Raw genomic sequence first — 26,583 nt, forward strand, 5'->3', positions numbered from 1 at the left:
CACCTTTCTGCCTTTGCTTCTTTCTTTGTTCACCTTTTGTTCACTATCACCTTTCTGCCTTTGCTTCTTTCCTTGTTCACTTTCACCTTTCTGGCTATGCCTACTTGGACAAAAAATATGTTGTTTATGGAAGTAATAAAAAATATATAGGAAATATATTCACCTTACTTGTGGTCTCATATTTTGGAAAATGTCTCCATATTCATTTAATTTTTACAATTCTTTGTCAAAAAAAATGTAAATCATTTTTTTACTTTCCCTTTCATGAACCAATGATATGTGGATTAAATTCAAATGCCAAACATGGAAAAAATATTCCACTAAAAATAATTAATAATTCACTTCCAAAAATGCTTCAAGGCTTCACTAATATTCAATGTTATTTATTCATTGCCCATTGTTCCAGTACTAACATTACTAGTGGGTAATCACTTTGACCTTGGTTTCTTTTAACTTGTTTTCCAACACTCCCACAGTCTTTATCTCATGCCTTTGCAAACAATGTGCTCCTCAAAATGCATTTTATGAAACTTGTACATTCTTCCCTCCATAAACTTCAAACAACGCGTCCTTAAAAACACACTCAATAGCCATGGAGTTTCGAAACTTTCTAAACAACTCAACCAAGCTCTGATATCACTGTGCATACCTGAATAAATTCCATAATGAAAGATCGATTGTATTAATGATAAAAATCACCTATTTATATATATGCAATCTAGGTATGAGACAATTGTGTCTTGGGATAACAACTAAATCAAAAACTAATTACATAATGTACAATAACAATCCCAAAAAATTAGTTAACATATTTCAATTTCATTTACTAGATGAAGTTTTAGTTTACGCATTTGACACATTTCTAACTCAACACATGTCTTTGTTTATACAAGATTATATGCTTCACAATCCACAAGTTTGTTTGAGTATTGAGCTCTATTAGCTATTATCTAACGTGGATTTCGTGATTACATAATAAAAAATGGGGGTTGATGGTTAGGGAAAAAAAAGTCAAAAGTTTAATTAATAATATAGCATTTCGAATCTATATAATATTTAAGATAATGTTTAATATTTGACTAAACGAATTTAATGAGTTATGTGGAGATCTGTGAACAATTTTTGTAATTTCTTATATTTATATCTTAAAATATTGAATGTAGTCTAGGGTAGCAGTCCATTCTTGGAGCAATCGCCCTTCTATGGTTCTTTAGATTTATTTCCTTGCAAACAACTTGATTGGGAAATGGCCCTTTTATTGCTACTTGGATATTTTTTCTCTTCCAAAAGTTGGATGGAATAGGCTCTCTCACAAACCGCTCACAATCCAACGTTGAATTTATATGCTTCACAATCCATAAGGTTTATGGAGCATTTAGCTTTATCCACTGATGTAATTAAACGAGTGATACAATGAAAGGTAAATGTATTGATCTCATCAATGTTTTAGTTAAATGAATACACTCATATTTTTAAACAAAAATATAAAAGAAGGAAAGTAAGTTTCATTATTTTAAAAAAAGTTAATGAATTTAAATACCACCTTAGATCTATTTAACACTAGATCTATCATGCACCGGGAGGGATCAAACCTCTCGAGGAGCAAACTTTTTTTTTGGAGTGTCGAACTCTCTTTCTCTCTCGTCATTCCTCCTCTTCCCTCCCTTTCATTGTATCTCGTCCTCTCCCTTGTAATATTAAATCTAATATTATATTAGATTTAATATTACATTAATCCAAAATTATTAAATTTAATAATATTAATACTCTAATATATTAATATTAATATTAATATTATAATATCAATATTAGATTCAATGATGTTTTTTCATGGCATGATAACAAAATTTATAATAAAACTATATCAAATTAATATTTTCAAATATTACAACTTTTAATGTGGAAATATTTATGTCTTTAAAGATTTTAATATATCCCTATGATATGGATTTTCGTTTTCAAGGTTCATTTTATAAATTTTTAGTTAAAAGAAATATTAAAATATTTTGGAGCATGTTGGCTTGTATGGGCTTGACCCAGGTTCAGAGGTGATTTAGCCAAGCAAATCCCAGTACTACTGGCCCTTTTGACAACAGTCCGTAGAGTGCAGACTAAGGTCTCACCCGAAGTAGTATGGGAGGGTGCTAGAACCAGGTTTCTGCAGCCTCGGGATGTTTGATGGGCTTCTAGAGGTCTGCGGTTTGATCCTGCGTGCACATCGCTATGCGCACTTGTTATTCATTCGCAACCTATGATGTTTTTTCCACGCAGCCCTACTTACGGTGCAACCCGTATAATACCCAAGTTCCTTGTTATTTAATCTATTATTACCTGATTACTTAACTTGTGTGTGTAAGATTAATGGTTATTATAGCATATTCAGCAATCATATCAGTGCACATGATAAATAAACCAATATAAATGTAAAGAAGGCAATGTACAACAAATACACAGAAATAAGAATCAACTTCTCTTTATTAATCTTCAATCCCGATTACAGACTCGACACCACCTTGCGCACTCAGCTGCAAGGGTCCACGCACTCAGCTATGGACTCTACTAGGCCTCTGTGCACTTAGTTGCAGAGCCTCTTCCTACTACTATGACCCAATACACTTAGAATCCTACTCTAAGCTCGAACCATTCGTATTCCTCTTTCTTCTTTCTTCACACCCTTTACAACATAGAGCCTCGCTCTATTATACAATCCCATGGTCCACAAACCATGGGTAGGCCAACATGACTTTACATTATATTACAATATTTTAGGGCAGACAACCCTCTGACTCATCCTATACTTCGCACTCCGCGCCCGCAATTCGCGGAGTCTTACAAAATATTTGACCAAAACTTGGGCTTTGAGCCCCAAAACATGTTGTAGCGGGGGGGATTCCATGCCCAACATGCCTCCAACACAATCATTGTGATTCGTCTCAAGTCACTCTGCTAGTGTCGTGACCTTGGCATGGAGCCCCTCCAACTGGTCCCATCCTGTCCGGAGGTCTGCGGCACACTGTTCTGTAGTTTGCTGGACCTGTTGCATTCTTGCTTCTAAATCATCCGCATCTGAATCGTGTCCTTTCTTTGGTACCATCTTTTGGTGTGTGTGTTTATAGCCCCGCACCCTTGTCCGACTCCTTGGGCCGTGAAGACTATGCTACGGCGATTAGTCAGAGAGTCGGCCCACCCATGTAGGATTTCAAGCAGCTGTCATTTACTTTGTCTGGGAAGGGTTCTCCATTGAGTTTGACTAGCTGGACCACACCTCCATCTGTGACCTCTTTGACTAGATATGGTCCCAGCCAATGCATTCTAAATTTTCTCGGAAATTTTTCAAACTTACTGTCATACAGTAGTACTAAGTGATTTACCTTGAAGGTGCGAAACTTGATATGGCAGTCATGCCAGGCCTTTTCATGGTGTTTTTGTACCTGCTGATGAAATCCAGCTAGAAATCGTTCTTCCTCGAGTTATTATAATTGCGTGAGCCTTTCTTTCAGAGCTTCACGGTCTGTCATGCCTGTGAGCGCTATTATTCGCAGACTAGGTATGATGTATTCCATCAGCATGACATCTTCCATACCATAGACCAACCGAAAGGGCGTCTGTGCCATCAATTTCTTACACATTGTCCTGTACGCCCATAACACAGTAGGTATGCGCAGATCCCAGTCATTCCGCTACGTGTTACATACTTTGGTTAGCGCAATCTCCAGTATTTTATTGAATGCCTCTACTATTTCATTGGCCTGTGGGTGGTACGATGTACTTTTCTGATGATACACCTAGAACTCTTCTGTGAGCACGCTGAAGGTTTCATTCTGGAAATGTGTTCCGTAATTTCTCATTAATATTTTCAAACAGCCAAATCATATCAACATGTTTTCGAACAAAAACTTTACAACCATAGTGGTAGTGCAGTCCTTGACCGGCTGCGCTTCTGCTCATCGTGTCATGTACTCCGTCACGGTGATGATGTAGCGTGCACCCATCTTTCCCTGAGGTTTGATTAAGCCCAAAAATTCGATTACCCATTTCTCAAACGACTACAGTGTCATTTGGGGATTCAGTGGCATCTCATCCCTTTGTGATGGTTTTCCCATCCTTTGACATATATCGCAGGCCTTATAGTGCGCTTTCGAATCCTGGTGTAGGGTCGACCACCATAACCCTGCTCAAAGAATCTTCTGTGCAGTCACCCATCCTACATAGTGTCCTCCTTCAGCACCCCCATGTGCTTCCGCGAGGATCTCACCTAATTTGTATTCAGGTACATATCTTCGCAATATCTCATCATTGCCCATCTTGTAGAGGTGCCCCGCGATGACAGAAAATTCTACCACGTGCACCACCAATTCCTTCTTCTGTTGGATTGAGTATTCCTTTGGCGTAGTCCCTGTTGTTAGAAAATGGATTATATCTTCGAAGTGTCCATCCGTGACGCGCACTGCAAAGAGTTGTGCATCAGGGAGTCCCTCCTCAAAATTTGTTGGTTCCTCGCCCGTCTCAATTCGTGGCAAGTTGTTTGGTCCTGCGTTTAAGTGTCCTGGATTGACTATGACCTCAAAATCATATTCTTGAAATAGTAGGATCCATCTGTATATTTTCCCACCCAACACAGGCTTGCTCACTAGGTATTTCAATGCGGAATGGTTGGTATACATCTTGAAGTGTCCTCCGAGTAAATAGTGTCGGTATTTTTGGAGCACGTACACCATTGCCAATCCTTCACGCTCGGTGGTAGAGTAGTTATTTTCTGCCTTGGACAATCTTTGACTCGCAAACATGATCGGGTGATCTACACCCTCTACACCCTCCTGTGTGAGTACAGCTCCCAACTCGATACACAACACATCAACATGTACATGAAATTCCAAATCCTATTTCGAGAAGACCAAGTTGGAGCGGAGGCCAGTTTCCCCTTCAGGACATCCAAACTCTTGATGCAATCATCATTCTAGCAATATGTAACATCTTTTTTCAATAGGTTTTCCATCGGTGTAGTTATTTGGGTATAACTTTTGATGAACTTCCTATACTATCTAGTGTGTCCCAAGGTATCGCACATTTGTTTAACACTTCACAGTGCTTCCAAATTTAGGATAACGACAATCTTCACAAGGTTCGCCATCAATCCTTCTTTGGAGACCACGTGTCCTAGCAAGATTCCAAAGGGAACGAGGAATGTGCACTTCTTAAGATTCAACGCAATCTGGTGTCGGCAGCAAGTATCCAGCATCAAGCGTAAGCTCGCTACATGGTGCTTAACTAATCCAAAGACAGTCCAATAATCTACATAGACCTCCAAAGACTTGTGGATGTATTATTTGAACACGGCAACCACGATGCATGAAAATATAGCTGGCACATTCTTCAGTCAGAATGGCATAGCGGTGTATTGAAAGCAGCCCCATTCCGTTGTGAAGGTCATTTTCCTCCTATCTTCCTGTGCGATCTTGATCTGATGGTACCCTGAGAACCCATCTGTGAATGAGTATGCTTCCTGACCACCAACATTCTCCAGTACTTCATCTATGAATGGTGTGGGGAATGGATCATATGCACAGGCGTCGTTCAGCTTCTTGAGGTCTACGCATATCCTTATTTCACCCTTCTGTTTTTTCTCCTGTACTACCATAGGACTTACCGAGACGGATTCTTCCACTGGTTCAATAATTTCGGCTACGATCATCTTCTCTAATTCGTCGCGAACCTTTTCTTTGTACTTTGGATTCAAGCGGTAAGGAAGCTACTTAACTGGCTTCACGTCAGGTTTCAAGGTGATCTTCATCATCCCTAAATCGCCAACGATCCATTTTAAGTCCGTAATTTTGGTCGGGAACAAGTCTTGGTATTCGCGAAGTAACTCTGCAACCTTATCTACCATGGCATCATCCCAATAGTCCCCAAGCATTGTATACTTCAGCTCTGCCTCCGTTCCAATGTCGACTTGCTTCATTTTTAGTGGCGCGGTGATGTCAGGGTCATCAAGTGATGGTCCAGAAATCTCGCGGGTGCCTTTTGTTTCTGAAATGTTAAGGTTTCGTGGGTCCTCAACATCTTCTTCAACATTTACGTGATAACACTCCAGTGCATTGCTTAACTGTGTCACCCATTCTGGAGGAAGTACTCCCATTGGCTCTTGTGGTATTTTGAAGATAGCGGCTTTTACTGCTTGTAGCGCAACGTCAATAGTATCTGACCAAAAACCTCCAAATGTGAATGTTAACAAGACATCACATTCGCCCATACCATGGCAAGGTTCTATCTCCGTATACCAATTCATGGGTATGACATCCAGGGTATGGTAGAATAAATGTACCCATTCAGGCTGTGGCTCTTCCCTATAGACCTTGGTCCATTTCACGAGGTGCGTGCATGGATCATCTCATTTGTCATATTTGTTGACTAGCCATATTTGTGGTTTCCTAAATCATAGGCACATCATTCTTCTGTAGCCGCGCCAGTCCTCAAAATTTCCTTGATGTGTACCCCACCATCGTGCAGGTGTTGCGCGCAGTGCCCACTTTAGTGCATCGAACCGCTGTTGTTCTGGTACTGCGCTTTCAAATTTGCTCAAAAATTCATCCACTGTTGTTAATCCATCCTATGTCGACAGCTCCCTTGCCTCTGTTGTCAAGCAGCGCAATGATCTAATCATCATGTTGCAATTAAGCATTGTTACTTTGTGCAGCCAATTCTTCCATCTCTCTATCTCTCTGTCTGAATCCGAAGTGCAGGAGCTTTCGCACTCCCATGAAATCCTTCCTTCTGCAGTCAGATTCACCCAATCTTCTTCTCGCATAGTTATCTTGTAAATACAATCAATATCGTCATGGCGCACCGGTTCAGTGTATCGCGCTCTTTCGGCTGGATCCAGCAGTACTACCACGTGTAGTGACTTTTTCTAAAAGATCATTTTGCGCTTCTTCAGATTTATGACTCCATTCATATCGGTGGCCCAGTCTATTCCTAGTAGAATGGAATAAGGATTGCTATCATCGACAATCTCTATGACTTCAAAATCTGCCTGCGCGCTCGCACCTTCAATATTGACCGTTACCCCTTACAATCTTCCCATGGGAAAAGTCTTTTGTTGGTTCGCCATTTGTAACTGAATAGGGGACCATTGTAACGTGGGTCTGCCCATGCATTCCCATGTTTTCTTTAGTAGTACATTTGCTTCCGAACCTAGATCCAAGATTACCTGATCCATTTCATATTCACTTATTTGAACAATCAACCTCATTTCCCTTCCTGTGTGCAATGCATGCTTTCCAAGTTTCCAGACCACGCGCAGCTCTCCTGACCCCGTGCACCTAGTGATAAGTTCCTATAGTCCTTTGACTACCTTGCTATCATGCAGCAGTTTCATCCATGTCTCTAGAAAGGTAGTGAGCATTGAAGGATCCATCCCTAGTTCTAGGTGGTCCTTACTACCTGAAGTGGAGGCCTCCATGAAGCTCTTCTTAGCTTCCATAAATGTCTCCTTCATGCATTCTAAATCAAATTCGGGTTCCTTTGTAGGATCCTTGCAAACTCCTACGCTTTCTTCTAGCTACTTCCCTTTATCATCTCCCATGGTCATACCGCTCCTGAGCATCATGTTTACATTCGGGTCTTCTTTGTGTGGCTCAAATCTCATCATTTGTAAATTCTAGGTCTGAGGGGGCTGGAGTACCCCCTTTTTGTGCATCCTCGCTATTAGCGAAGGGCAGTCTTCTGCCTCATGATCAAACTGAGTACAGTACCAACAGGATATTCTTATCTGGATTGTACAATCGTGGGCATAATGCCTTGGCCCTATGCAATTGTAAAAAATTAGTTGTCCGTGACCCCTTCCTAGTCCCATTCCACCTCGACCCCGCCCACGCCCCTGAAATCCAGCGTGCGCCATCACTGCATTTGGGTTGAGGGCTCGTGTTTTGGTCTGCACCTTGTAGGTAGGAGTCTGATCCATCATTAGTTCGTAGCTTTGGCAGGTGCGTTCATCATGTCCTACTAACCTACAGAAATTACAAAACAATTGTTGGGACGTCTGCATATACTTTTGCAACAGATGACAATTGTCCATAGTGTGTTTTCCTCTTATTTGGCAGATCACGCACCATAGGGTGGACGTCGCCCTCGGCCTTGCCTGTGCCTCCGGTCTTAATGGCATCGGCCCTCCTCCTACCAAGCAGTTCACGAACACTGGACAGTGGTCATTGTTGTGCCCTTGGCCTTTGCATTTTATGTACCATACTTCCTCACGCACCTCGGGCTGAGGTGTCCTGCCTTGTTTCAAACTTTGCACTTCCAGACACATATTCTGCAGTTGCACATGGATTTGTTGGACTCCCAACCTAGAGTCTTGTATAGGGGTTTCATGTAATCTCATTGCCATTTCCAACGCTTTAGCCTGAGTGGAAAGTTTTTGCTGTGACAACGTCGTCCTTAAGTTTGGCGTAAGTGAGGCCACAAACCATGTGTCATGTTGTGCATCTGTTAACGTCATAATGGCTTTGCGGATCGTACTCTTCAGCCTTTGGTCTAGATCCCAGGGTGTCTCGCTCGGGAGCATCGCGATCTCCTTAAACCCGATGATTAATTGTGTTTCTGATTTTGGCCTGCTAAATTCCCTGTCCAACGCGGCCTGGATCTCTATAATTCCTACGTTTGGGTGGTCATTAGAATGCTTGATTTACCATGTTAATGTGCGATCCTACAGCGCGCTCACCAGCGTAGCCTTTTTAACATTATCATCCACGATTCCTTGTGCTTCCCATACGACTTTTACCACCAACCAGAATTGGTCCAGATCTTCATTTCCCACTCCTATGAATACCGATAGTTTGATCACACTTACCATACTGAACTATGGTGGTGGTAGAGGTGGGGTGGGTGGAGATGGAGGTAAGGAGGGTGAGATGGGTGGCGGTGTGGGCGGAGGTTGTAAACACGGAATACGCTACCTTATCAGACTGACTGTGCTTCTTGAAGAAACTTTCGCGAGCTCTTCATTAATTTCATGCGAGGGTGAAATCAAGGGACTGTTTTCCAACTCTTCACTACATCCGCTTCTGTAGATCTTCCTGCTTCACGTAGTTCCAAACATTAATTTATTCGCATAACCCGCTTTTCACACAATAGTATCTTAATCCAAGTGTTCAAAGATTTAATATACTTACCTTGTGGTCCCTTGAGAAAACATCGTTATGCCTCACTATAGCTGACAATCGTGTTGACCGCGAACTCAGTGACAAATCATACTATTATTCAGTCGAGCCAATGGTCCATAGCTCGCGCTATCTTATCTCCTGACGCTTCTAGTCTATGCACTAATTCTGGAGTCCACACTAATATTTTGTCGAGCCTACACCTTCCCTGGGTGTCTGCTAACCTCACGATCCACTCATACAGCTCAGAAGGAAAGGATGCAAAGAAAATTTTGTGCATTTCTGTATACAAGTAGCACTCCAACCACTGTTCCTTAGATACTAGTGGATTTTTGTTCTCCTACGCTGTGAACTCGTGAATCTTCTTGTCCAACCACTCTTCAATTTCTTTCTTTGTTGGATTTCAATGGCACAACATCAGACATCCTTTATGAAGATCCTGGTCTCAGCAACAGAACCATTTGTTGGCTTGTATGGGCCTGACCCAGGTTCAGAGGTGATTTAGCCAAGCAAATCCTGGTACTACTGGCCCTTTCGGTAACAGTCCACAGAGCGCGGACTGAGGTCTGACCCGAAGAAGTATGGGAGGGTCCTAGAACCAGGTTTCCGCACCCTTGGGATGTTTGATGGGCTTCTGGAGGTCTGCGGTTTGACCATGCGTGTACGTCGCTATTCGCGTTTGTTATTCCTTCACAACCTCTGATGCTGTTTCCGCACAACCCTACTCGGGGCGCAACCCGTATAATACCCAAGTTCCTTGCTATTTAATCTGTTATTACCTAATTACTTAACTTGTGTGTGTAAGATTAATGGTTATTACAACATATTCAGCAATCATATCAGTGTGCGTGATAAATAAACCAATATAAACGTAAAGAAGGAAATGTACAACAAATACACAGAAATAAGAATCAACTTCTCTTTATTAATCTTCAATCCTGATTATAGACTCGACACCGCCCTGCACACTCAGCTACAGGGGTCCGCGCACTCAGCTGCGGACTCTACTAGGCCTTTGTGCACTTAGTTGCAGAGCCTCTTCCTACTACTACGACCCAGTACACTTAGAATCCTACTCTAAGCTTGAATCATTCGTATTCCTCTTTTTTCTTTCTTCACCCCCTTTACAACTTAGAGCCTCACTCTATTTATACAATCCCATGGTCCGCGAACCATGGGTAGTCTGACATGAGTTTACATTGCATTACAATATTTTAGGGCAGGCAACCCTCTAATTCATCTTATACTTAGCGCTCCGCGCCCGCAATTCGCGGAGTCTTACAAAACCTTTGACCAAAACTCGGGCTTTGAGCCCCAAAACATGCTGTGGGGGGGATTTCCATGCCCAACAGAGCAAGATTTTTGATTCTTTGTGTTGAATTAACATTTTTCATTTGATTTAGCTAATGAAATTCACTTTAGCAAAGAGTAAAAGTGTTTAAAATGTTATTCAATTTAGATTGATGTCAAGTAAAAATGCTTAAAATTTTACTCAATTTGGATTTGTGTTGAATTAACTTATTTCCTTTGATTTAAGAAATGACATTGGCTTTAGTAAAGAGTAAAAATGTTTAAAATTTTACTCAATTTCCAATGTTAATGTCGTAAAAATAATTGTTAAAAGTAAATTTATTTTCCATTCAAATTCAATATGATAAAGGAAGTGTTAAAATTATGAGATGATTTACTATCTATTCAAATGCATAGATATATTTTAATAATTAATCTTAGTCTATTAATAAGATTACAATGTTATATATAATTTAAGCTAGAAAATGTTTTTTTATTATTTTTTGAGAACATAACATACTTACGTCATATTTATTATAATGAATAGCGTATATTATCAAATATAAATTTTATGGTCGTAAATATTTAATAATTATTATTCAAATTTTAATAAAGCTATTAAAAAATATTATATTTATATAAATATTTTGTGCTTCACTATTTATTTGATATTTGATTGTTATTTTTGTGTCTTTTCTGGATAGTGTATCTATAATTTTGATTCCAATCAAAATATACTAAATTTTAATATTAATATTTACATGATAAGTTTGAATATAAGGTTTTACCTTTTAAAATAAGCATTGGGTTTTAATAAAGCCATCCTCGTAACTCATAGATAATATTTCCCGCCGGTCACTCCATATTTTTTATTGAATTATATTTAAAAATATGGTAAGTTATGTTCACTATTTATTTTGATATTTGATTGTTATTGTTGTGTCTTTCTGGATAGTGTATTTATAATTTTGATTCTAATCAAAATATGTTAAGTTTTAATGTTAAGATTTACATAATAAGTTTGAATATAAGGTTTTACATTTTAAAATAAGCATTGGGTTTTAATACAAGATGCCATCCTCAAAACTCATATATATTATTTTTCACCATTCACTACAATTTTTTTATTGAATTATATTAAAGATACGGTTTTATGTTGATATTATGTTTATTAGTATTAGTTTTAGATTATATTAATATGAGGTTTAGATTTAATATAAGATTTAAGATTAATTTTAATAATATTAGGGTTAAGTTTAAATTAAAGAATATTAAGTTTAAGTTTAATAATAATATAATATTATTATTATAAATTTATAATAACATTAAGTTAGCCAATAATAATTAATAACATTATTAATGATTATTATTCTAATATTAATTTCACTCATATTAAGCTTTGTATGTCCAAATACTGTTCATGTAAGCCAATCCCGGTGGTGCATTTTTGTCCTCCTCCAGCAAGTAAAAAATGTTATGCGTGAGAACGATTTTTCATAATCGTCGTTTGGTTGACCGTGGAAATTTGGTGAGCCTCTGCACAGAACCATCCTGAACAGGAGATTTGAAGAGCGGCGGCGGAGATCATCATGAAATTAGTGGGTACAAATCAGAATTGTATTCGGGTCCCGACGATCCTAGGGTCCTTGAAATCGATAGTCTCAATGTTGTATATAATAAATATATATAATCGATAGAATAAATGGTGTTTAGACCAGATAAATCCACGAAAACAACCATGCCAGTTTTCCAATCAGAAGCTAAATAATTTTAAATTTGTGGTTTACACCTATGATCAAGATTTTAGTTAACGTCGTCGAAAGTGTACACAAAAAAAATCTTACTTCATCTTTGAGGGTGGGATGACATGTGAAACGCCCCCAACTTGCGGTTCGTTTGACGAAGCGTACATGATGGGCGAGCGGGCGATCAGCTAGAGGAACCAGCGCGTTGGGCATGCCCGCACGGTGCGACGAGCTGGACCAAATGAAGGAAAACGCGATGTCATGTGAAAATGGCTAAGTGTTGGATTCGCGACAGAGAGTTTATATGGTGGGGCGGTCCCGAGTGTGGGCGCGCCCTCACCATGGGCCGACATGAGAAAAGTTGCAAAGGCAGCAAATGATGGGTTGGTTGGGCTAGGACGATGGCCCCATGTTGCGCGAGCTGCCATATATATACCGTGGGCGAGTTGCAGAGGAAATCATTAAGTTCGAGGTTCAAACCAAGGTCTTAGGCGAGAAAAAGTGAGAGCTCCTTGGTGTTTGAAACGTAGGGCGAAGGTGCAGGCGGAGCTAAGTGTCCAAGTACCTTAGCTTCAGAACAGGGTGAAAGCAGTCGGCTGAAAAAGATTTCATGCAAGGGCATCGATGGACAGGCTGAACGAGATTTTGTGTGAGGGCGTCGGTCGATGGGCTGAACGACATATCCTTCAGGAGTTCGAGCAATAGGCTGAACAACGGATTGTTCGAGAGTTCAGCTGGTATGGAATGAGTTTTCATGTGAAGGCGTCGTGGACAGGGTGAATGACATATCGTTCAGGAGTGCAGGGCAGCGAGCTAAACGACGGAATGGTTGGACGTTCACGTGGCGAGTTGAACGAAACATCGTTCGAGTAGGCGAGCTAAACAAGGGCGCGTTTGGGTGAGTGCTTGAACGATGGGTTGAACGACATATCGTTCAAGGCGTTTGGGTGGTCAGTTGAATGACGAGGCGCTCGGTGAACGGTTGGGCGTTCAATGGTTGGTTGAACGTGCGACGGGCGGTCGGCACGGTGAACGGGTGCGGTTGGTGTGAATCAGTTGGAGGCCGAGTCGGGTTGAACGAAGCATCGGGAAAGAGTAAACGAAGGCAATTTGGGCAACCGGGCAGGTGACACGGTTGGCGGGTGTGACGAGCTGAACGGTGGGTTGTTTGGGTGAGTCAGCATGATGAAACGATGGGCACGTGCGGAGGTGAACGATGAGCTGGGTAAACCAATGAAATGGTGAAGGAGAGGCACCGGCGGTCTGGATGACGAAGTGCAGATTCTGAACGACAGATTGGTAGAGGCTACACTTTGGTGGAGGCCGAGTGTAACTTTTGTAGGTTTATTGTAAAATTGTAAAAACTAAAGATTATCATTATTATCTGGAGGCTCTTATTTGCAGGGAGTTGCCCCTCCCAAGTTATATCCGTTGTGCACTTATGATTTAATAATAATAATGTATGTATGAAGATGTTATAAATGTTTCTGCTATGTTGATGGAAGATTGTACTTGGTAAAGTTGAAAAATAAACCAAGAAAGTAGGCGTAGTCCACAATCGCAAGTATTGTTAAAAAGAAAGTGGTTGGTGGTGCCGGATCCTCGATCATGCGGTTGGAAGATTACCACCAAGGTAGGGGTATGACAAGTGGTATCAAAGGCCTGATTTAGTGGAAGTGGATTTGTAGAAGAAGATTATCTCACTGTCACTTCGTGACAATTGGTATGAGAGGTCTGTATGCTATAGATTTTGGTGATTGAGAATTGAAGGAAGGACTGAAGACTTGGCAGGTGGTTCAACTTTTCCAGGTGACTTTGGTGGATGGTCTATACAAGATCACAAAGAAGGCAGATAACAGGAATGGCAGAGGAACCTCGACTTGTTATAGGTGAATCTAGCAAGGATGCTGGTGAAGCTTTCTTTGACACGGTATTGAATCGTATAGAGGAATTTTCTTCCGATATGGCTTCAATGAAAGCTGAGAACATACGAGTGAAAGGGGAGCTGGAATACTTCAAGGTTCAATACGAGTGTACTGAATGGCAGTATGCACGAATGGAAGAAGAATTCAAGAAGATTTGTGAAGCAAGAGCTCAAGGTTTGACTAAAATCTTGAAATTGCGGCAAGCTCTTGACGATGCTCTGAATGAGATCACGGTTTTGAAGAGGGTTGTGGGGAACAACTCAGGTGGAGGCGTGGCTCATGTGAAATTCAAAGAGTCAGATTCTTATGACGGGATGAGGAGTACGAAAACTCTTGGTAACTTTCTATGGGATATGGAGCAATACTTGGAGCGCTTGGAGATGAACAATGAAGAGTCCAATGTGAAGGTAGCTTTTCAATTCTTGATGAAAGATGCTAAGATGTGGTGGCGCAGAAAGATGGATCAAATTGCCAATGGAAATGTTGAAGACATAACTTCGTGGAATGACACGAAGAAGGCTTTGCAGGCCCATTTCAGTCCACAAGACGAAATGTGGGATGCAAGGATGAAGATAAAATATATAAAGAAAACGGGAAGTTTGCAGGCATATCACCGAGAGTTCTCAAGTGCAGTTTTGGAACTTCCAGACATGGGAGAGAGGGACATGGTGTTCAACTTTATCATTGGGTTGAAACCTTGGGCGCGAAATGAAGTGAAGAGGCAAAAGATAAAGAAACTTGAGGAGGGTGAGCTGCCATATATATAGCGTGGGCAAGTTGGAGAGAAAATGATCAAGTTTGAGGTTCAAACCAAGGTCTTAGGTGAGCAGAAGTGCAAGCTCCTTGGTGTTCGAAACGTAGGGTGAAGGTGCAAGTGGAGCTAAGGGCCGAAGCACCTTAGCCATAGAACTAGGTGAAAGCAGTTGGCTGAACAAGATTTCGTGTGAGGGCATTGGTAGATAGGCTGAATGGGATTTCATGCGAGGGCGTGCGAGGGAGTCGGTCGATGGGCTGAACAGCGTATCGTTTAGGAGTTCGGGTGACGGGCTGAACAACGGATCGTTTTGGAGTTTGGTTGGCAAGGAACGAGTTTTTGTGCGAAGGCACCAGTGGACGGGTTGAAGGACATATCATTTAGGAGTGCAGGGTGGCAAGCTGAATGAAATAGCGTTCGGGTTGGCGAGCTGAACGACGGGACAGTTGGATGTTTAGGTGGCGTGCTGAATAGAACATCATTCCGGCAGGCGAGCTGAACGAGGGTGCATTCAGGTGAGCGGTTGAACGACAGGTTGAACGACATGTCGTTCAAGGCGTTTGGGTGGTCGGTTGAATGACAAGGTGTTCGGTGAAAGGTTGAACAGTTGGCTGTTCGATGGTCAGTTGAACGTGCGACGGGCGGTTGGCACGTGAACAGGCGCGGTTGGTGTGACTCGACTGGAGGGCGAGTCGGGCTGAATGAAGTGTCGGGCAGGAATAAACGAAGGCAAGTTGAGCAACTAGGCGAGCGACACAGTTGGCAGGTGCGACGAGCTGAATGGTGGGTCATTCGGGTGAGTCAGCATGACAAAACGGTGGGCGCGTGCATAGGTGAACGACGAGCTGGGTAAACCGGTGAAACAATGAAGGAGAGGCACGGGCGGTTTGAATGACGAAGTGCCGATTCTGAACTACAGATTGGTCGAGGCTGCACTTTGGTGTACAACGAGTGTAAATTTTGCAGGTTGATTGTAAAATTGTAAAAACTGAAGATTATCATTATTATTGGGAAGACTCTTATTTGCAGGGAGTTGCCCCTCCTGAATTATATCCATTATGCACTTGTGATTTAATAATGATAATATATGTATGAAGATGTTATAAATGTTTCCGTTGTATTAATGAAATATTGTACTTAGTAAAGTTGAAAAATAAATTAAGTATAGAAAGTAAGTGTAGTCCATAATTGCAAGTATTGTTAAAAAGAAAGTGGTTGGTGGTACGGTTGGAAGATTACCACACAGGTAAGGCGTGACAACATGGGTTGCGGCCACTCGCTATTGTCTCGAATCGGATAAATAAATTTCCCATTGCAACTTATTTCTCTTACTATTACTATTAGAAGTTGGGTATATCAATCTTCTTCGCAATTAAAAATTATTATTTTACAATTGAGAATAAAAGGATGTTTATAGGAGTTTTAAATAATAACTCCTTTTGCAGGTTTACATTTTATATTTAAATTTAAAATTTACTGAATAAAAATACAAATATTAATGTCATTTATGATTATCCGATATTAAAATGTTAAATGTATATAAATTTATAAAAAATATAGCTTTGTAAAAGTAAATAGGTTTATGTGTTTTCATAAAAACGTTATGAAACGTGTGGCAATTTATGAAATGTATGGCTGTATATCAACTATCTAGGGTTACTCAACTATCTAGGGTTACTCATTGTAAGCTACCTAAGGTTCCACCTTTGTCAGCCTCTAGAACGGTTCTCGATGAATAAATTTATTCTCTTTATTTCTCTTACAGATCGGTTTAAATGCATTTGGGTCTAGTAAAGATTTAGTTATTAAAGGAAATGAATAATTGGTTCATAAATTAATAAAATTATTGTATTAATATAAAATTAAATTAATAAATTTTATAATAATAATAATAATATAGGAAAAGTATACTATAAAAATAAATGTTAATAAGAATATTTATGTTACACTAATAAAATTGACCAATTATTAATAATAGTATTAATGACATTAATAATGATATTATTATTATTATTAGTAATACTAATATAATATAATATAATGTATTATTAACAATATTAATATAATACATTAATTATAACATAAATAGTCAATTAATATATATTAACAATCAATTAATTATTTAAAATATTTAATTATGTAATTAATTAATAATTTTGATAATGTTTTTAGGATTAATCACATCATAAGTTGTTGGTCGAAATTTCGAACCATCTAATGTGGTTCACCCTTGAGACAAAGGTGAAAAAATCAAATCATTAGTGTTTAAATAGGTTCTAGAGTTAGCCATCAGGAAATAGCTCTTAGGAACTAGTCGTTCAAAATTAGTTGTTGATAAAATTTATAGATTTATTATCATTTTATTTTATTTTATTTGTATTTTTCATTAAAATAGTATTGAATTCAAATCAGTTAAATTATATTAATAATAATAGAATACGAAATGAATAGTTGTAAATGCATAGTCACAATTAAAAATAAGCGTAATCTATTTTTAACAAATAGTTTTTAAATAAAATTAATAATATTCCACCATTACTTTTACATGTTATTATATTAAAATATTGAAGAATATTTTAATAGGAAAAACAAAGAGGGAATATTTTAATAGGAAAGACAAAGAGGATATATATATCTATATATATATATATATATATAATAATAAAAAAAAAAATACGAAGAGAGGACAGGGATCCAACTTCTACTTAACTTTCAACCATCATCACTGCTAAGATTAATAGCGTGCTTTTAAATTTCAATGACCTCTCTAAGCTTCCTATGATGGAAGTGGTCAACCCTAATGATGACCCAAGAATCCTCAATTGAGACATGGTGTTTGGATTTCACCCCATGTTCAACTAAAGCTAAGGAACGTGAACAATTATGCTTAATATATGCTTCATGTACTTAGATTATTTGGTTAATGTAGCAACCATTCTTCCCAACATAGGGAATCCCACATGAACATAGCATTCAGTAGACCCCTTTCATGTATTTAGGGTTTATAGGGTCTTCGAAAAATTTGAGAGAATTTCTAATGGTATTAAGGGGTTCGAAGGTAGTAGAAACTTTATTCTTTTTTAGAATATGAGAATCTTATCGGTGGTCCCTTGGATAAAGGGAAGCTCGACACTGGAGATTATATCATCCCGAGAAGGTTTAACCCTTGATTCTTTACTAGCCCTTTGAAAAGCTCTCAGGCCCTATTGCTTGTGATAGCCATTATTTTCAAAAAATATCAAAACATGAGATTTTTCCTCTTCTAAGTGATTCTCATTAGAAATTCTTAGAGCATAGGTGGCAAGCGTGTTGAGAAATTCTTAGTAATGATATTCTTAATAATATTAGTAATATTATAAATGGTTAATGGTAGTCAACATGGTTATATATGGAAATAAATTCTCAATGCCACAATGGTTAATCATGGTCAGAATGAAAAACCATTCCAGGATGGTTGATCATATTCAACATCATTATGTAGTCAACAAAGTTAGTATGATCATCACATTCAACAAAATCAACCCTAATAAACATACGTAACATGATCAACCATAATCAACCATAGTCAAACTACTCAAACATAGTCAACCATCTGCAACCATGGTCGCCATAATCAAACATGGCCACCATGATCATCAATAGTCAACCATGCACTTATAAGTTCATCCATGCTTGAATAAGTTGACCTGGGTTAAACATAGACAAAAGTTCAACCATAGTTAACCAACTCAGCAATGACAAAACATGGTTAACATGATCATTAGTGGTCAACCATAGATAACTATATTTGTCCATTGACAATCCATGGTATGAATGACCTACCATATTTATGTATGGTTAATTCTCATCAACACGTAGTTGACCATGGTCAATCCTCATCATCCTTGTCAACCATCATCATTAACCATGGATGACCCCCTTTAACCATCATCAAACATGGTCATACATAGTCAACAATGGTGAACCATAATCAACCTTACTGAACTAATATGTTAACCACAGTCAACCATAGCTAACCATATTTTACCATAGTCAAACACAATCAACCTTAGTTATTAATAGTCAACCATGATAAACCATATAAAAATTGTGAAACCATGGTCACTTAAGGTCAAATATGATCAATCCATTTTCAGTAATGGTCTCCATGGTCAACATGGTTATAGCGGTCACCCATGGGAAAGATGGTTGAACATGGTCAACCATAGTCAACATAAATAATTCCATAGTCAAATCTAACTAGAAACTCACTGTTAGATTTATAACTCGTACTTATCTTAGGTGTGATTCTTTCTATGTAAAGGATTTTGTTCCTAGATTTTAGTAGGTTGCTAAAACTAGTTACGTTGAGAGATATTCTCCATTAACTAGATTCCCATATAAGGGTTGGGATATCTAATGTACCTCCAAATGTATACACTATTTTTTTTTTGTTATTTTTACTTAATCCAATATTGACATGTAATATTTACCACTGATCGAGCTCATGTGTAACCTAGGGTTATCTAGGATGTCGATCGAGTAATAGGCTCGATTAAGCCATGTTTTTCAAATTTCCTGTCAATACAACTTGGGCGCAGAATTAAAAAAGTGACTTGATCAAGTTATGAGCTCTAACTAGCCTTAAAGCTAGATTGAGCTATAGTCCAGATTAAGCCTTAAAGCTAGATCGAGCTACTATTTAACCACATTAAGTGCTTGATCAAGGTTTTCTTAAACCCTCGATCGATCTATTTGAAATTTTATCTCAAGCACTCGATCGAGCTACTAAGGGCCTAAAAAATAGAGTCTTAGCTCCCCTTTTGCAGATTTCTCTACAACACAGTTTTGTACCCTCGTGGACATAAGGTAGAATTTGTCCTTGGATGATAGAGTTGATCATGTTGGATTCGTTAAGGACTCCTCTATCCAATGGCATATGAGTTTGACATTTTCAAATTCATATGATATTTTTCATCTAATTTATTTTAAACATAATGCTTGAATTTTTTTTGAACAATTTCAAAGGGGCTCAATAAAAAATAAAAAACATAAAATATATAAAATGAAAAATTTCCAAAAATACCATTATGTTCATTTACTAGTCCTCTTCAAAAGGGTACTCGTGGTTTTTAAATTTATTTAAATAGTAGAAGAAAATCTTACATGAACACGTGTCTTAAAAAAGCAATTCAAATATTAATTTACCAACTCTGAAAAATAATAAAAAAATATAATTTTGCATAAAAAATAATGTTTTAATATGCATAACATAGTTCTCTCAGTGTACTTCATATATATATATATATATATATATGCGCACACACACATTTTAGACTAAGTTATGCTATTGCAAGAGCAACATAATTCTCTACAAATTATCTTCTTACTGGGAATCACAATTCTCAATACTTATATGAATTTTAAGAGCTTAAATTATATATATATATATAATTTTAATTTTATTTTTGCTCACATTTACCCAAAAATATAATGAGCCTTCGTACATTCACCCTAATATATTAAATATATCCTTTACCTTTAAATATCACTAAATATATTACTAAATATCACTGAATATATCCTTTACGTTAAAATGCAAAGTTTTTTAATTTCAAGTTATGTGTCTCTCACCAACGTTAAAATGTAATGTCTTTCACCTCTATTTGATCAAGATATTTAAATGAAAATGCTGATTGGTCACATTGTTATACAAGAATATCCCAAGCATAGTTATGTCGAGTGATCAACTATGTAGAGTTCAGCATTGGCCCACTCATTGAATCAATGTTTTTCCCTGTGGTGACCTGGGAATGCATGGGATGGATCCCAAACCACCACTCTAGTGCATTGCCCCACTCATCTCATTGAATTAATGATCTTTACTGTGGTGACCTAGAAATGGATGGGGATGGGTCCCCAAACCACCATATCCTGAGCATGACTTCTGTTTATTAATAGATCTGTTCCAGAGGTTGTACGTCTTCCTCTGCTTAAACTCACATCACGATCATTTTGTATATTTAAATGAATGATGATAGGTATACCTCCTTTGTTAGGAACCAATTCCTGAAATAAAGTGAGTTTTATAGATTTCTTTATACTTTATAATAATGAAGTAAAATAGCTTCCATATATAAGTCTAAGTCTGAGCATTAAGTAATCAATGCACATGGCCTTTGTCAATATTGTAAATGACGAAGGCAGAGTACGTCTATGTCCGCGATTGTTGATTCCTCATGCACGATTCCCTAAAGCTGTGTGATGAATCACGATATGCACGTTTCTAAAAGTTCAAACATTGCGACGTATCTGTAAAATTTGCTCCTTCCTTTGTCATTTTCAAGTGAGACAATAACCTACTCAAGAAATCTTGGGAGCATAAAATATTTACAAGATATATCCATATATAATATAAAACCATGAAGTGCTTTTACAAGAAAAACCGAACGCAAGGGTTCACGTACTTCATCAACCCAAATTATATTCTCAGTGCACTACCTAATCACATGGCCTACTATATTCTATGAAAGAAGAATAGACTGCTCCCCCAAATCTAAGAAGCTGCCAAAATACGAAGAAATAAAATCTTTACAATGTGGGGATTCCTGCTGAATCAAATCGCAAGAAGAAGAAGCATGCTTTTCTTGCAATATTATACTTTGACTAACGAAAGGGGACTCAGGCTGGTGCTGATCTTCTGTTACATAGCTACTGTTTGTCATGCTGTTTGGTTGAAGCCCACTAATCTCTTCCAATCGGTCGTACTGATAATCTCCCATGCAATCCTCCAACAATAATTGGCACCATGATTGGAGGTATCTATTTCCACAACATGATGATTTGTTGCTTTCAAGCCTTCTTCTAGATTAATACCATCATGGGTATCTGGTACACAATCATGATCATAACTATCAAGATTGTCTCCATCTACTATTACCCTTCCACAGTGTCTGACTGCCCTTGTTTTCAAGGGTAGAATATCATAGCTATCATTATCTTTATGTAGGAATCCTTTATCATAAATTGAGTGGGGAGGAATGGCCCTTTCTTTAAAAGCCTCTTGATATTTGGGGTCGAATTCACCCTTTTGGACTCTCTTGCTTAACTGGGTATTCCAGTAATTCTTTATTTCATTGTCTGTCCGACCAGGGAGTCGACCTGCTATCAACGTCCATCTGCACAATGCCAAGTGATATTAATCATCCTTTCACATTATGTATATATCACACTGAAATCATTGTATTAAATTCGTTTAAATGCCTTTTCCAAACATTCTATACAAAATTAGAATGTCATCAGATTTTGAAAAAATTAAATACCTATTGCCAAGAAGACGATGTAATCTAACGAGAAGTTCGTCTTCCTCGGGGGAAATATTTCCGCGCTTAATATCTGGACGAAGATAGTTCAACCAACGCAATCTACAGCTTTTCTCACATCGTCTGAGACCTGCAAAAACAAATTTCTTCAGCTCAAGCTTGTTCATGAAAGGAAAATTTATTCGAAAAACTTCAGAGATATTTGCTAGAGTGAGGTGCAATATTTCTAGTAAATCAAACCACGTATACTACTTCGCCTCTCTAGGCTAACGGATCTTATTTTTGTACAGGGTAGTCGGCAAATATGCATTATTCATAGTCAATCTACTCATAATTGGTAAAAGGTCTCACCTGCTTTCCTGGGAAGATCTCTCCATTGACCAATGCCATGAGTCTTAATGTATTCAATCAAAATCTTGTCTTCGCTGGGTGTCCAAGCCCCGCGTTTGAGACCCTCCTCATGTTTCGAATACCTCCAACAACCAGGAGATCTACCCATCATCTATAACCTAATCGTTTCCACAAACCCTCAACCAGTAGCTTATATCTTCAAGAGACAACTTCTTGATTTCTCCCCTCCGCAGATCAATAATAGGATGATAATATATAGAGAGAAACTACTCGACCACAGCTTCATAGCAATTTTTCCAGAAACTTTTAAAATAAAGTGGGCCTCGTGATCCTACAAGAAAATCTAGATGCAGTTACTAAAGCCTGACGAGTCACCGAACGAAGGCAATAGAGAGCGAAGGACGGCAATAGAGAGCCAAGAATGTATTTCCACGTTAACATGTTGATATAATTTCGCTGTTAGTGTTCTGCTGTCCTTCTTGTAATTATTCAATGCTTCGATCTCGCCCCGGAGTCCATATTATGTTGAGTTTGAGTTTTAGTTTTAGAGGGCGTCTCAAGTTCTTACCAGTCATTCTTAAGCACAACTGCCGTTCTTCAGCTCGCATCGAGAAAACAATGGCAGAAAGCATATGGGATATTCTAGTGGCAATAAATTAGTTTACTTAGATAAATTTATGACAAGCTCCAAGTGCAATGTATTGCGGCATCGATTATCCATAAGAAAAATGCGTGTAACGAGAGCTCCAAGTGCAATGTATTGTGGCATCGATTATCCATAAGAAAATGTGTGCAACGAGAAAAGTCCGAAAGGAATTTTGTTTGTTCACAGATTTCACAAAAATAAATCATACTCGACATAGAACTATAGTTGGATACAAATTTGGTAGATGTCAAGTTCACTACTAAAAAAATAATAGTAGTAAAAAAGTACATAACATAAAAAGACGAGACAAAATGAATACAAGTTATAATTTATATTTATTTTCACTTGCAATAGTATATGGATTTAAAAGATTTTAAAAGATGAGACAAAGTGAATACAAGTATTAATTTATATTTATTTGCATTTGCAATATTACATAGGTAGGATTGGTTAGTTTTATTTGCAACCACATTTACCAATATGGTTGATATAAGTTGATAGGCTTGAAGCATATATACAACCACATTTTCCAATATAGTTGATATAGACTAATAGGCCTATATCAGCAACATTAATAATTATTATGTGTATTTTTTTTAACCAATTATTTAAATTATTAATAACTATATAATAATAATATTAAATAATAATAATAAACCATAATAATATTATAAAAGATATATATATATATATATATATATATTATAATAATATAATAGTTATTATTATTATTATATTATTATTATTATTATAATATACTATAATATAAAGCCCCAAGAGTTAGCTCAATAGGTCAAATCAAGTGCCTCGCCAATGGGAGGTCACAGGGTAGAATCCCGAAAGCTCTTGGGGTTAGGTCAGTAAATAGGCCGAGGGGTGTTGATGCCCTTCGGGTGGCGTCCACTCAGTGTTTAAAACCCTGGACGTAGCGGCTACCCACTGACCCGGGTATCCCTGAACCAGTAAGTGAAAAAAAAATATATATATATACTATACTATAATATAATAATATATTATCTTATATTATATTACATTATATAATAATAATAATAATAATAATAATAATAATAATAATAATAATAATTTTCATAAGATTAACTTTTTAATAATAGCAATAATTATTTTAGTAAATGTGGTTGATATACTCATAAGGCTTTATTTAAATCATTTATAAATATATAGTAATAATAATAATTTATTATACTTTTTTTATAAAATGTAAATAAGTAATTACTTATTTTATTAAAAAAATAAATTTTAATATTATTTTTAGAAAAAATATAAATATTTTTATTTTATTTTATTTTAATAATAATAATAATAATTTATTGTATCAAATTAAACTATGAAAAATTGCTTGGAACATAATTAGATGTCATAGTTGTTAACAATGCCATTGGAAATGACTTTGCTCTACAACCCTAGTAGACCCATGACTCTGCCATGAACTAATCTTAGCCATGAACGTAAACCTCTAAGGGTAACAGCAGTGCAACACACCAGGGAGACGCCCGCCAGGTCGGGATGACAAAGGAAATTGGGCGGGGCAGAGGGGAAGGGGAGAGATCCCCTCCTACTGGGACACTGCGATAGGTGATTCTCACTAGCCCCAAGCATAGGAAATGAATGAGACGATTGGACCTGTCCTCGGGTCATCATGGCAAGCTCATAGTAGGGAAAATGACTGCTATGTGCAGTAGAGAAACCGAGATTCAACATCCCAATGAACAAATTGGAGAGATACAGAAGCTTCATGAAGGACCACACGTTGATCTGCAAGTTCATAGGAGTGTGGCAGACGAAGAAAGACCTTATTAAGTGGATACAAAAGAAATGGCAACCCAAGGGCCGTATCGAACTCAAGTTGGGAGCTAATGAGCCTCATCATTGGGTAATTATGTGGGCCTTAATTCACCTCCTAGTTTAGTCAAACCAACTATTCTCACAATTTATTGCATACTTTTGATCATATTTTGTTTATGAAATGAGTTAGAGTTGGATATTTTGCTTTGTAGTCTAATGTGCATTTAATGGAGGATTAAAGGGTAAAAAAAAGGCATTTTGGCAGAGATCTTGGTCAAAACTCAAATGGGACAAGGGAGAGGAATTATAGGAGGGAAATCCTCCTCATTTACTACCCGCCCCATTCGAATATTCCTCCATCAGCTTGGAGTGAAACCAACCAAATCATGAGGACTAGAAGGTAGCCGAGCAAGTGGAAGTCAAAGCACCAGTTTATCTCTAGTTTGGGAGCCGAGGCTCCCTAATTTTAAGGAAGTCGTTGGAGACTTCAGATGCATAAGTAGAGAGGCCTAGGACCTCAGTAGGATTCAAACTTTTGATTGTAAAACTCTACTTTATTTTCGAGCTGCATGACTTATGACAGTTGTTGATGTACTCCATTGTTTTGATAATAAGAATGAGTTTTGTTTTGAGCCAACACTGAGTTAACTCAGAGAGCTGAAGCTCTTGGGTTAAGGCCCAACCCTAGTAGCTAAGTTGTTGGGTGTGTTATATTATTTCCACGTAGTTAATAGGGGGTTTGAGGGGTATCCGTAACCCCACTTTATGGGGTCCGGGCCAGCGCCTCGGAAAATTTTGGTTTTGGACCCTCTGTTAGGATGGGCGGACCCACCTATGGTTTTGTGCATGATTTTTGCACATGTTTTTAGACGTGATGGTTTTCGATCGATGGTATTGGATGCAATGGTTTTCGGTCCATGGTATTGGACACGATGGTTTTTCGGTCCATGGTATTGGGTGCTTTGGCATGTATAAATATGTATTGTAACATTGAAAGGAATATAATGAAAAATAAAGCTAGTAGTCCCAGTTTTGGGATCCACGGGAAAATCTCTGTGTATATGTGTCTTAAGTGTTATACTCTCGCATTGTTTATTTTATGTGTTTTAGAATTCGTATGCAGGTAATTTCTGTATGGGGTTAAAACCTACATTTGGTTTCAGAGCATATTTGGCTTCAAGGGGATACCTCTATTGCTGAGCGGCTTCGCTCGAGCCTGTGGTAGACCCTGTTCAGTGGGAGATCTGCGAGATCGATTCTGATGGTGAAAGAAGATGGCGAATAGTGGAAAGATAGAGATCGAGAAATTTAATGGTCAGAGTTTTGAGTTGTGGAAACTCAATATGGAGGATCTGTTGGTGGATAAAGATCAGTGGATCGCGGTAGATCCGGGTACTAAACCAATGGGAGTGTCCAATGAAGAAAGGAAGAAGTTGGATTGGAAGGTAAAGAGCACAATATGCTTGTGTGTCTTAGATTCACTATTGCTGAATGTATCAGGGGAAGCTACAATAAAGGCTTTGTGGGACAAGTTAGGGACTTTGTACCAATCTAAGTCTCTAGTGAATAAACTGTTCCTGTGGAAAAAGCTGTATAACCTAAGGATGAAA

At 38.0% G+C, this 26,583-nt stretch overlaps 1 pseudogene across 1 annotated transcript; it reads right to left on the reverse strand.

Annotated features, from left to right (window-relative positions):
* Positions 1-21,148: 21,148 nt before the first annotated feature.
* LOC149256530 (transcription factor MYB1-like) lies at positions 21,149-22,964 on the reverse strand (annotated as a pseudogene). The gene is made up of 3 exons (XR_016266465.1): positions 22,525-22,964; positions 22,174-22,303; positions 21,149-22,029 (listed from the first exon to the last, which is right to left on the reverse strand). The product of XR_016266465.1 is annotated as a transcription factor MYB1-like (transcript).
* Between the last annotated feature and the right edge of the window lie 3,619 nt (positions 22,965-26,583).

Source organism: Pinus tabuliformis, chromosome 7, assembly GCF_031772625.1.
Source record: "Pinus tabuliformis cultivar Carrire ecotype Pingquan chromosome 7, CPIR1, whole genome shotgun sequence".
Classification (NCBI taxonomy): domain Eukaryota; kingdom Viridiplantae; phylum Streptophyta; class Pinopsida; order Pinales; family Pinaceae; genus Pinus; species Pinus tabuliformis.